Here is an 11698-nt window from a genome sequence, read left to right as displayed (position 1 = left end):
AGCTTAAACTATAAGGTTATTTTATTTTATTTTCTCTAAGAGTTAGGCTGTTGTGCCTGGAACTTGTGGTGTGGGGAGATTTATACTATGTCTAATCTCCTGATTGAGCCTGAGCTTGCTACCTGAAAGTAGGGACCATATCTGTTTTATTTACCATTTGTTCATTAGACTGACTTCTCTGTACTCCCCCCCAGAAAAACTTTATAAGGGTATAATTTCATAACAATAAAATACACAGATTTTAAGGGTATAGTTTGATGGGGTTTGACAAATTTATACATCTGTGTAACCATCACCCCAGTCAAGATTTCCATCACCCTAGAAAGTATCTTCATGTCTCTCTCTGGTCAATGTTCCTCCATCCCCTACCCAGGCAATCACTCTTCTGATTTCTTTCCAACTTGAGTTAATAACAATACAATAGGACTTCCCTGGTGGTGCAGTGGTTAAGAATCCACATGCCAATGCAGGGGACACGGGTTCAAGCCCTGGCCCGGGAAGATCCCACATGCTGCCGAGCAACTAAGCCTGGGCTCCACAACTACTGAGCCTGCGTGCCACAACCACTGAAGCCTGTGCACCTAGAGCCCATGCTCTGAAACAAGAGAAGCCACCGCAATGAGAAGCCCCTGCACTGCAATGAAGAGTAGGCCCCGCTCGCCGCAACTAGAGAAAGCCCATGTGCAGCAACAAAGACCCAACACAGCCAAAAATAAATAAATAAATAAATAAATAAATAAATAAATAAATAAATAAATAACAATACAATATATATTCCTGTGATTGCCTTCTTTCACACAGCACTTTTTTTTGAGATTCATCCACATTATTGTCATATAATAGTGTATTCCTTTTTATTTCTGAGTAGTACATCAATGTATGAATCCACCAGAATTTTTTTATCCATTCATCTATTGATGAATATTTTGGATGGTTCTAATTTGGGGCTATAATGAATAAAACTACTATAAATATTTTTGTACCCATCTTACTGTTAGAGTACATTTCCATTTATCTTGGGTAAATATCTAGGAGTGAAATTGTTAGATAATTGAGTAGTTGTATGTTTCATTTTATAATATATTTCTATTTTTCTGAAATGATTGATAAGTGCACACTATCACTCAACAGTGTATGAGAGTTGCAGTTACTCCACATTCTTGCCAAAAGTTGAATTTTAAATCTTTTTAATTTTAGCTATTCTTTAAGATGTGAACTGTTAGCTCATTGTGACTTTAATTTACATTTCTCTAATGACTAATGATATTGAACAACTTTTCATGTATTTATTGGTTATTCATATATCTTCTTCTGTGAAATGTCTACTAAGGGTTTGTCCATTAAAAAATACCTCCCCTAAAATTATTTGACTTTTTATTATTAAGTTATAGGAATTTCTTACATATTTTGGATAAATTCCTTTGCCAGATACCTATACTGCACATGTTTTCTTCCAGTTTGTGACTGGCTTCTTAATTTTCTTAACAGTATTCTTTTCTTTTTTTTTAGTTAATTAATTAATTTATTTTTGTCTGCATTAGGTCTTCGTTGCTGCTCACGGGCTTTCTCTAGTTGCAGCGAGCGGGGGCTACTCTTCGTTGTGGAGCATGGGCTCTAGGCATGTAGGTTTCAGTAGTTGTGGCTCACAGGCTCTAGAGTGCAGGTTCAGTAGTTGTGGCACACGGTCTTAGCTGCTCTGCAGCATGTGGGATCTTCCCGGACCAGGGCTTGAACTCGTGTCCTCTGCATTGGTAGGCAGATTCTTAAACACTGCACTACCAGGGAAGTCCCTACGGTATTATTTTCTGATGAATGGAAATTTGTAAGTTTTATAAGGTCCAACTTATCATTTTTCTTCAACAGTTTTGCTTATGTTCTCTTTAAGAAGTCTTTGCAAATTTATTATTGCAAATTTGCAAAAAGTCTATATATTTTCTTTAAAGATCTTCATAGTTTTAGCTTTTATGTTTAGTTATATGTACCACATCAAATTAATTTTGTGTATGGTGTAAGGTAGGGGTCAAACCTATGGGAAATAGACTCAAAAGTAGACAGGGAAGGTCTTTAAAGAAATCCAAGGACATAACGACCTGTAAGCTCTAAGAATAATCAGATGTGGTAACAATTTAAGTTATTCTTTATGTTGTCTGGCTTCCTTTATAGCAGAAAATTCAGTACAATCTTGTTAAAGTTGCAGGTTTGTCTCTGAACTGCTGCTGCATGCCAAGGGATTAAGCAATAAAAAGGAGAGCATTACTTTCTCCCCATCCAACAGTATAATGGAACAATGGTACAATGGCACATTTGGAGAACAGCATGGTGGGAGCAGCAGCATCTTGAGGGAGGTCAGTAGTCCCACAGCTGTTGAAAACAAGAGACAATAGTTTTTGTCATGTCTTAAGAAAAGGCTGGAACAAATGAGGCTGAGTGGCTCCTGTTCTTAAGTACAAGGGGAAAGCATATTCAAGGACTCTAGAAACATCTAGAAGATATTGTAAAGATGAATAATTTTTTTGCATTTAGATTGTGGGTACTCCAAATTATTGTTGTTTGAATATTAGTGGAATGTGGCCTTATGTTTTTACTTTCTGGTCAATGAGGCATGAAGATCCCTGTTCTACATACACTAGGAAATATAATGAAATTTAAATACATAGTCACATATGTGACTGAAGTACAAGTTTATCTTCATTTAATATTGGCATTTGAGGAGAATGTAATGAAGATAACTTCTAGTATTCTAAATAAAAGTAAATTGATTATGAGTGGCTTGCCAAATCTAACTGAAAAACCTCTACAACAAGAAGTGCCTAGTTGGTCAACAAATAAACTTTCAAGGGAAAAAAGAGAGGCAGATTGTGAGCTAGTATATAGATGAAAGGAGATGAGATGTAACAACCTATTAAAATCTATGGGCCTTATTAAGATCCTGTTTCAACCAAGCTGTAAATATATGACTACTGGGGAAATTTAAACATTGTTTAAAAATTTGAAAGTAGTAAGAAATTAATATTAATTTGGGGGGCATAGTAATGATAACATGGTTGAATTGGTGGTTGCTGAAGATGGGCAATGTTACATGATAGTTCATTGTACTCTTTCTTTATGTGTGTGTTTTTGAAATTTTCCATAATAAGTAAAAAAAGGAAATTGATACCTATTTGAGAAATCTTTCCATTTGACAAATAAGGTAAAATTTTGATAAAACATGAAGATCTAAGGTTAGGTTTCATCTTGAAATTCCTACTAAAGTTTACTACAAATAATGTTAGAACCTATGGATAGGATAATTATTATTATTAATTATAGGTCAGAGCTGTGATCAACCCGATTTTTAATGAAATTTCAGTTTTCCTAAAAAGACATATTTGAACATTACCAAATGCAGTGCAGAAAACCCATACCTATTAACATTTTACATTCACTGAATTGTTTTCTCAATTTATTTTCTTGGGTAACTCATCTCCTTTGACATTTGATGTCAGTTTATCTGCAGGAAGAGAAAAATAATTATGCTTTGTAGTTGTAATTCTTACCATTTTGCAGATGAAACTGAGGCTCAGAAAATCTTAAACATTTTTTTCTATGATAAGATTGCTGGAAAGCGATGGATTTTCAATTTGAATGCAGGAATCATTCTTCATGTTTGTGAAGAGTTTGTCATTGTCAGAGTGCTAGCTTTTTATCCTTTTAGAAATTGAAAAAAATGGCTCAACTGTATTTCCTATACTCAGGATTAAAAAATACTCTCAAGATAGAAAGAAATAATAAGGCCTTATTGTGCTTTGAAGAACTCCCATAAGTGTCTGATTCAAGCAAAAAAGTTGAGACTAGTGAACACATGGAGATTCAGCTGTTTGGAGGGCAAGAGTGTGATAGACACTCTTAGTAATTATAGCCTTAAAAGATCAGCTAAATGGGTCTCTGACCATAGGAGACATAAGGCATGAAAAGAGGAAAATTTCAGAGATCAGGTTAAATTGGAAGAGAAAAGTAAGGGGTTTATACCTTGACTACATTAATTGATTTTTATTTTGTATTTAATGAGTTGAAAATTTATCATGATTATTCTATTGTACATCCGGTCAGCTCCAGACTAACTAGATCAAAACTCTAGGTCTTCTTTCCCTGATCTATGTGGTTAGACATCACATACCCTTGGACCATACTAACCATTGTCTGCCCTCTGATTCCTTGACTTATTCATTAGTTGCTCTTTTCCTCCCTGCCTTACCTTTATTATTTCTTCCTAGCAGCTATGCTCAAATTTTTGAAAGAATTCATCAACCAGTGAGCACTGTGTCTAGTTAAAAAGAGAAAAGATCTAGCCGATGGTTCAACTGTTTGGGAGAATCAATCAACCAAATAACCAATCAACAAATTGTGGTATCAATGACTTCCTTTAATAAGCCAGAATGATTTCACCTCTAATTCTGGCTGCCCTTGACCATTCTAACCATCCCAGAAGAGAATTCTGGATCTGATGTTGGCTGTGAACAGGCCAGTTATAAAATAAATAGTTCAATTTCTTAGTATATGATAATGGAATTAAAAAAATTATTTTTTATTATGGTAAAACAGACATTGCACAAAATTTACCACTTTTAATCGTACAATTCAGTGGCATTAAGTACATTCACATTGTTATATAACTATCACCACTATTCCTCTGCAGAACTTTCTAATCATCCAAACTGAAACTTTGTATCCATTAAATAATAACTCCCCAATACTCTGTTTCCCAATCTGGTTTCTACTTTCTATTTTTATGAATTTGACTATTCTAGGTATCTCATATAACTGGAATCACATATTATTTGTCCTTTGGTGTCTGGCTTATTTCACTTAGCATAATGTTTTCAAGGTTCATTTGTGTAGCACATATCAAAATTGTTAATAGAGCTTTGATTCTAACGACACCAAGATTTCCCATTTGGCTCATCTGAAAATGTAACCATTGCTAAGGAGATACTTCCCCTGCCTCAAAGGGTTAATAATATAAACATTAAAATTTCTGACTCTAACTAGCTCTATTCAGGCTATTTGACTACATTTCAAAAATCTTTCTTACAATAATAAATTTCTGAAAAACTACATAGTGAATTATTTAGTTGGCTAAAATTCCTGGAAGAGGTAGTTTCAGCCACAATGCCCATCTTTATAAAAATGGTCATAGGTCTCTGTTTGAAATTAGGATATTTTTCATTATAAATGTTATTGTGATCTATAGGCTATAACCTTTAATTTGCTCCTTTTCATCAACTTTAAGACCAGATTCTTGGCACAACATGATAGCATTCCAATATCTAGTAAAAACAATGATTTCCTTTATTAAAACAAAGGGAATAAAACTGAAATCCTTTAAACCTTCACTTAGCTTTTAAAATATCTATCATTAGTATATTAGATTATGCCTAAAGTCTGACAGTCTGCCATGCAAAAATCATAATTTATTAAATTGATTCATTTTTTATATAGCATGTACATAAAGCTATTCAAACTACCCATTTTATCTGCTACTATTTTTCTTGACATAAGACCATATAAGTTATTGTATAAATATATTTTAATTGGTCAATTCAATTTAATATTTATGCATGAAGTTGTGTCACATTATCTCTTGTTCACTAGGTCCATTCAACCAATTTTTCTGAGCACCTGTACTGTGTCACTTTTCTGTTCTAGAAAATTAAGATGCAATTGTAAAGAAGACAGAAATTGACTCTGTCTTCACTGAAAGTTATTAACAATTGGGGAAAACAGAAAAATAAGCAGGCATTTGTAGTGCAGTGTGACATATGCTATGATAAGTCCAGAGGCCTAGTGGGTCCACAGAAGAGTGTACAATAAACACATTATATGGAAGCTGAGGACTCTAAGAAGAATATATGCCTGAAGAGAAGACCATGATATATTTGCTTTGTGGAGAGCCAAAAGGGTACTTATGAGCATACCAAGATACTCTTCAGAAAGTTGCTGTAAATCTCATTAATGGACAAATGGATAATTTGTTATCTTTGATAATTTGTTAACTTTAAGAATCCAAAGTTTATTTTCTTAAACTAAATTATGGTTACTATACCTTGAGATTTGAGCTTAAAAAAATTTCAGGCAGTGCTTCAGGCAAAAGCACCCCTCAGTTAGTTATATAAGGTACTACTACTTTTAAGTGTACATATAAGACTGTTTGCAAAATGTACTCCAAGGAAACTTGTGTGCCAATTATCTCCAAACACTTTGAAATTTGGCAAATATTCACCAAAGATAATCACTTTCCTTTTAGAATACTTGCTAAGGTGCCTGTCTTTCAAGTAAGACTTAGTAAAATTTATTGCATATAAATCTTAATATACAATAAATAAATTTGAATATAAATTGTATATTGTCTATTTAGACTACTTTTATTTCAAGATTCTAAAACTGTGCAAATTACATTCTATATTGGTAGTAGAGTTAAATGTGTGTGTATGTGTGTATGAGTGTATGTCCCAAAAGATCATGGACACATTAACTATAAAAGGCAGGGAAATGATCAGAAATGTGGCAACACAACTTTACATAGGCCCACAAAAATTTTAAGTGTTGTCATTCAGTTCTCCCATTCTCCCGGTTCTGACTTTTGTGTGTGTGTGTGTTATAGGCAGTTTCTATATAAGCATCACTCATCTATTCAATAAGTAGAAAGCCCCTACTATGTGCCAAGGATATGAAGTGCTGAAGTGCTTCACTACACAATATGAACATGGTCCCTGAAAGATAAACTTTGAACAAATAAGCAGATATTTAATGAGTAATACGAGGGGAAATGTCAAATAAAGCAGGAATACACAATGTAAACTCTCGGTTCATGGGAAGTCTCCCTGAAAACATAAAACTTAAGCTGAGGCCTGGAAGTTGATTAGGAACTTGCAAATACAAATTAGGTAAAAGGATGTTTTAAGCAGAGGAAACAGTCTTTGGGGAAACCTTCAGGCAAAAGAGACACAGCCTCACATTTTAGGACTGAAGAAAAAATAATGGAGACAGGAAAAAGAGGAGCACCTAGAGGATCGATTTAAGGATTTGAGACCTAATTTTAAGAGAGATTGGGTTCTGTGGAAGCATTTGAATTAATCAAGTGACAATGACCAGATTTTGTTTTAAGAGATATCCCTAATTTTCACTTGGGATGGGAATAGGAATGAGGTGCAGTGTATTAATTTGAGACAAACTTATGAGGTAGAATGAATAGGACTTGTTATGATGTAGAAGTACAGGGAGAGGAAAGGGTCAAAAATGCCTTGTAGTTTTCTGCTTTGAGAAACTCTATTGATAGAGATTCTGTTTACAGTGAAGGGAAACTGGAGGAAACACAAACTTGAGTTAAGTTCAGTTATTGAGAGTGAAATATCTGTGAGAAATCCTATGACTGGATGGTGCCCAAGCATGTATTAAAGTCTATGGCATATAGCAAATTTTCAAAAGGTATATGTTGAATGAACACCCAGTGGATATAACCATTTAAAAATTTGATATGTGAAACTGGAATGCCAGAGGCAAATTTTGGATATATTATGAAATATATGATTATTGGGAAGAATAAAATAGCCCACACAGAAAATGTAGATTCTAAAGGGAATGACATACATTTAGGTCTTTAATCCATTTTGAGTTTATTTTTGTGTATGGTGTTAGGGAGTGTTCTAATTTCATTCTTTACACATAGCTGTCTAGTTTTCTAGTTTTTGAAGAGGCTATCTTTGCTCCATTGTACATTCTCAAAATGGATTAAAGACCTAAATGTAAGGGCAGACACTATCAAACTCTTAGAGAAAAATATGGGCAGAACACTTTTTGACATAAATCACAGCAAGATCTTTTGTGACCCACCTCCTAGAGTAATGAAAATAAAAACAAAAATAAACAAATGGGACCTAATTAAACTTAAAAGCTTCTGCACAGCAAAGGAAACCATAAACAAGATGAAAAGACAACCCTCAGAATGGGAGAAAATATTTGCCAATGAAACAACAGACAAAGGATTAATCTCCAAAATATACAAACAGCTCATGCAGCTCAATATCAAAAAAAACAAACAACTCAATCAAAAAATGGGCAGAAGACCTAAATAGACATTTCTCCAAAGAAGACATAACAGATGGCTAAAAAACACATGAAAAACGCTCAACATCACTAATCATTAGAGAAATGCAAATCAAAACTACAATGAGATATCATCTCATACTGGTCAGAATGGCCATTATCACAAAACTACAAACAATAAATGCTGAAGAAGGTGTGGAGAAAAGGGAACCTTCTTGCACTGTGGATGTAAATTGATACAGCCACTATGGAGAACAGTGTGGAGGTTCCCTAAAAAACTAAAAATAGAATTATCAAGTGACCCAGCAATCCTACTACTGGGCATATACCTAGAGAAAACCATAATTCAAAAAGAGTCATGTACCACAATATTCATTGCAGCACTATTTACAATAGCTAGGACATAGAAACAACCTAAATGTCCATCAATAGAGGAATGGATAAAGAAGATGTGGTACATATATACAATGGAATATTACTCTGCCATAAAAAGGAATGAAATTGGGTCATTTGAAGAGACGTGGATGGACCTAGAGACTGTCATACAGAGTGAAGTATGTCAGAAAGACAAGACAAATATCACATATTAACACATATATGTGGAATCTGAAAAAATTAGTATAGACGATCTTATTTACAAAGCAGAAATAGAGACACAGATGTAGAGAACAAACATAAGGGGGAAGGGGAGGATGAATTGGGAGATTGACATATATACACTATTGATTCTATGTATAAAATAGATAACTAATGAGAACCTACTGTATAGCACAGGGAACTCTACTCAGTGCTCTGTGGTGACCTAAATTGGAAGGAAGTCCAAAAAAGAGGGAATATATTTATAGGTATAGCTGATTCACTTTGCTGTACTGTAGAAAATAACACAGCATTGTAAAGCAACTATACTCCAATAAAAATTAAAAAAAAAATAAATGGAAGAACAGCTCCTTGAAGAGTCTCATTTATTTAAATGATGACTAGAAGAGGATAACAGGCAAAGTAGCCTGAATAAGAGTGGGGTAAGGTGGACTAAAACTAGGAGAGGGTGTCAAGATGGAAGGGAAATTTAAAAAGTGTTTCAAAAGGAGTGCATGCTCAATATTGTCTGATGTTTCTGATATTAAATAATGACTAAGTGAATGGTGACTGGCTCTGGGGATACAGAATTTATTCATCACCTAAATTAGGATATTTCAGTAGAATAGTAAAGGCAGAAATAAGTTTGAGTTTGAGTATTCAGTTAGAGATGGATAATTCATGGAGAGAACATCTGAGGATAACTCATTAAGGGAATTTGAAGAGGAGAAAGAAAAAAAGAAAGGCAGAGGGTAATAGCATACGTTTTTCAGGCTAGGGTTTAAATCCTAGATTTTCCAATTATTATTTATATGACTTCTTATACATCATATAATCTCTATGTAGGAAAAGTTTTAAGACTTTGCAATTAGCAAAAAATATTCCTGAATATCTTTCACAGAATGCTGGAGCCTCTGGAAATTAGCTGATTCTGTAGGGATATGCACTTTTGTCACTGACTAGTCTATTTTACAGCTCTGTTAGCAATAAAAGTTTACTTGTAGAGCACTGACAGTAATACAAATAATTCTTGTTTATAAATATGCAAATAAATTCAGTCTAGTAGAGAGCCAATCTATTTCTCTCTCCTACTGTCAAAAAAGTCCATTTTCAATCCATTTCAAAATTCATGTCACCATTTCTCCACTCCCTATAAATTTGTGGGGTTTTGGACTTCTGTCTTATCCTCTCATTAATTGAATTGAATAGACATTGACATGTTTATTTTATATTTGTATGCGAATCATGGTTTTAACACTTTTTTAAAATTATCATTTAAAAAAAAATAAGTTCCAGTTGCCAATCTGGGCAATGAGTTGTTGAGAGGGGTAACTAAGATACTCTAAATTAAAAATGCTTAATACACTGTCTGACTCTAAAAAGAATTATGAAGTGTTGTCTGGAGAGGAATGTGGGGTTAAGTGAAGTGGTTTATTTTTAAATAATATGAGAGGGATAATAAATTTATCAGGATCTGATATACGGTGGGAGGGGAAGGAAGCTGGAGCGCTGGGCAGAAACTGAATTTTGATAGGACAATTCCTCTCTTATGAATGGAGAATGGAGGAAAGGATGAATATAGGTACGGGTGTACTTGTAAATTTGGTGACCATAAGGTGAGGGGGTTGCTGTCTGATGAGGTCAATTTCTGAAAAGGAAGACGTGATGAGGTTGGTAGTTTAAGGAGAGTGGGAAGGTTGAAATGATCATGGTGCAGGGATAAGGCTCATGCTGGCTAAACAAATGTAACAGGATCACCAGACTGGGCTTAGGGGTCAAGGTGGGGCTGATCGTCAGGCAGTTTTATTGGTACCACCAGATTTAGTGATTTATTAACATCAGTTTGGTGACAGGTATGGTGAAAGCAACATGAAGCTTTGACAGGTGAGTATTATGCAAGGGGCAAAGAAATGTAGAAATTGCACTGAAGAAGATAAATTGAAATGAGGACTCATGAAATACAAACTGTGTAGGGAAGAATTTAGCTTCTTCCCTTTAGTGTTTTCATTAAGCTTCAGTGGCTTAAAGGATAGGGAGAAAGGAGGAATCAGTATGCTCAAAGGTCAAAGAATTTCTCAATAGCATTTTTTTTTCTTAAAGGGCTAATTTGTTGATTTTGCTATAGTTTTTAACCACTTCTTTCACCCTCAGTGTTAAGCATTTTACTGTATTCTCTTCATTTTTCTCTGTCTCTCTCTTCAACTTTCTTCTCTCTCTCTCTCTCTAAATGAATATATATACATATAAGTACATGCATATATGTATATTCAGTAACATACACATAAATATACAGTATGTGCATTCACTAAAACTAAATTAGGACCATATTATTTTGTAATCATACATCATGACCATTTTCCATGTCATTTTTCTATGATATCATTTTTAATAACTGTTTAATATTCTACAAAAAGATTATCATAACTTAATCAGAGCCTTCTAAATGAATCTTTTCACCAATTTTTATTATGATACATAACATTGCAATGAAAATTGCATATAAATCTTTGCACAAAGCTTTAAATATTTCTTAAGGAATGTTTTTACTGGCTACTGTATAAGTAGCTTAAGATGAACTGGTGATCACCTTTATAATTCTTAATAAGGAAATGTATGCAATAAAAAGTTAAGCCCTTCAGTGAACTAACGTGTGTGAATTAAGAATGGAAACTAAGAAAATGAGACCAACTTCTGTTTGGGGTTCACTCACGTTAGAGCTGTGTATCATAACTCTTCATGCTAAGGAATGAGACAATTTCTTGCATTGCTTATTGAACATATAATACTGTGTTTAAGATACGTAAAGTGGAATAGTCCCTATGATGTACAAGTATAACCCTTGATGACATAGACATATTTCTTGCTAATTCTACTCTTGTATCTAAAGAAACTTAGTTGTATGCTTTTAAAATAATTAAAAAAAATTTAAAATTATAAATATATACTTAGTGTTAAAACTCAAATATGAATCAGATTACTTTGTGGTTGCTTTCCTCCTGTAGATTCAGCTTTATTTTTTTTCTTATCATTTATCCTCATC

Source organism: Mesoplodon densirostris, chromosome 8 (assembly GCF_025265405.1).
Source record: "Mesoplodon densirostris isolate mMesDen1 chromosome 8, mMesDen1 primary haplotype, whole genome shotgun sequence".
NCBI classification, from domain to species: Eukaryota; Metazoa; Chordata; class Mammalia; order Artiodactyla; family Ziphiidae; genus Mesoplodon; species Mesoplodon densirostris.
The sequence above is the reverse complement of the archived record's forward strand: the minus strand, read 5'-3'. Positions refer to the sequence as shown.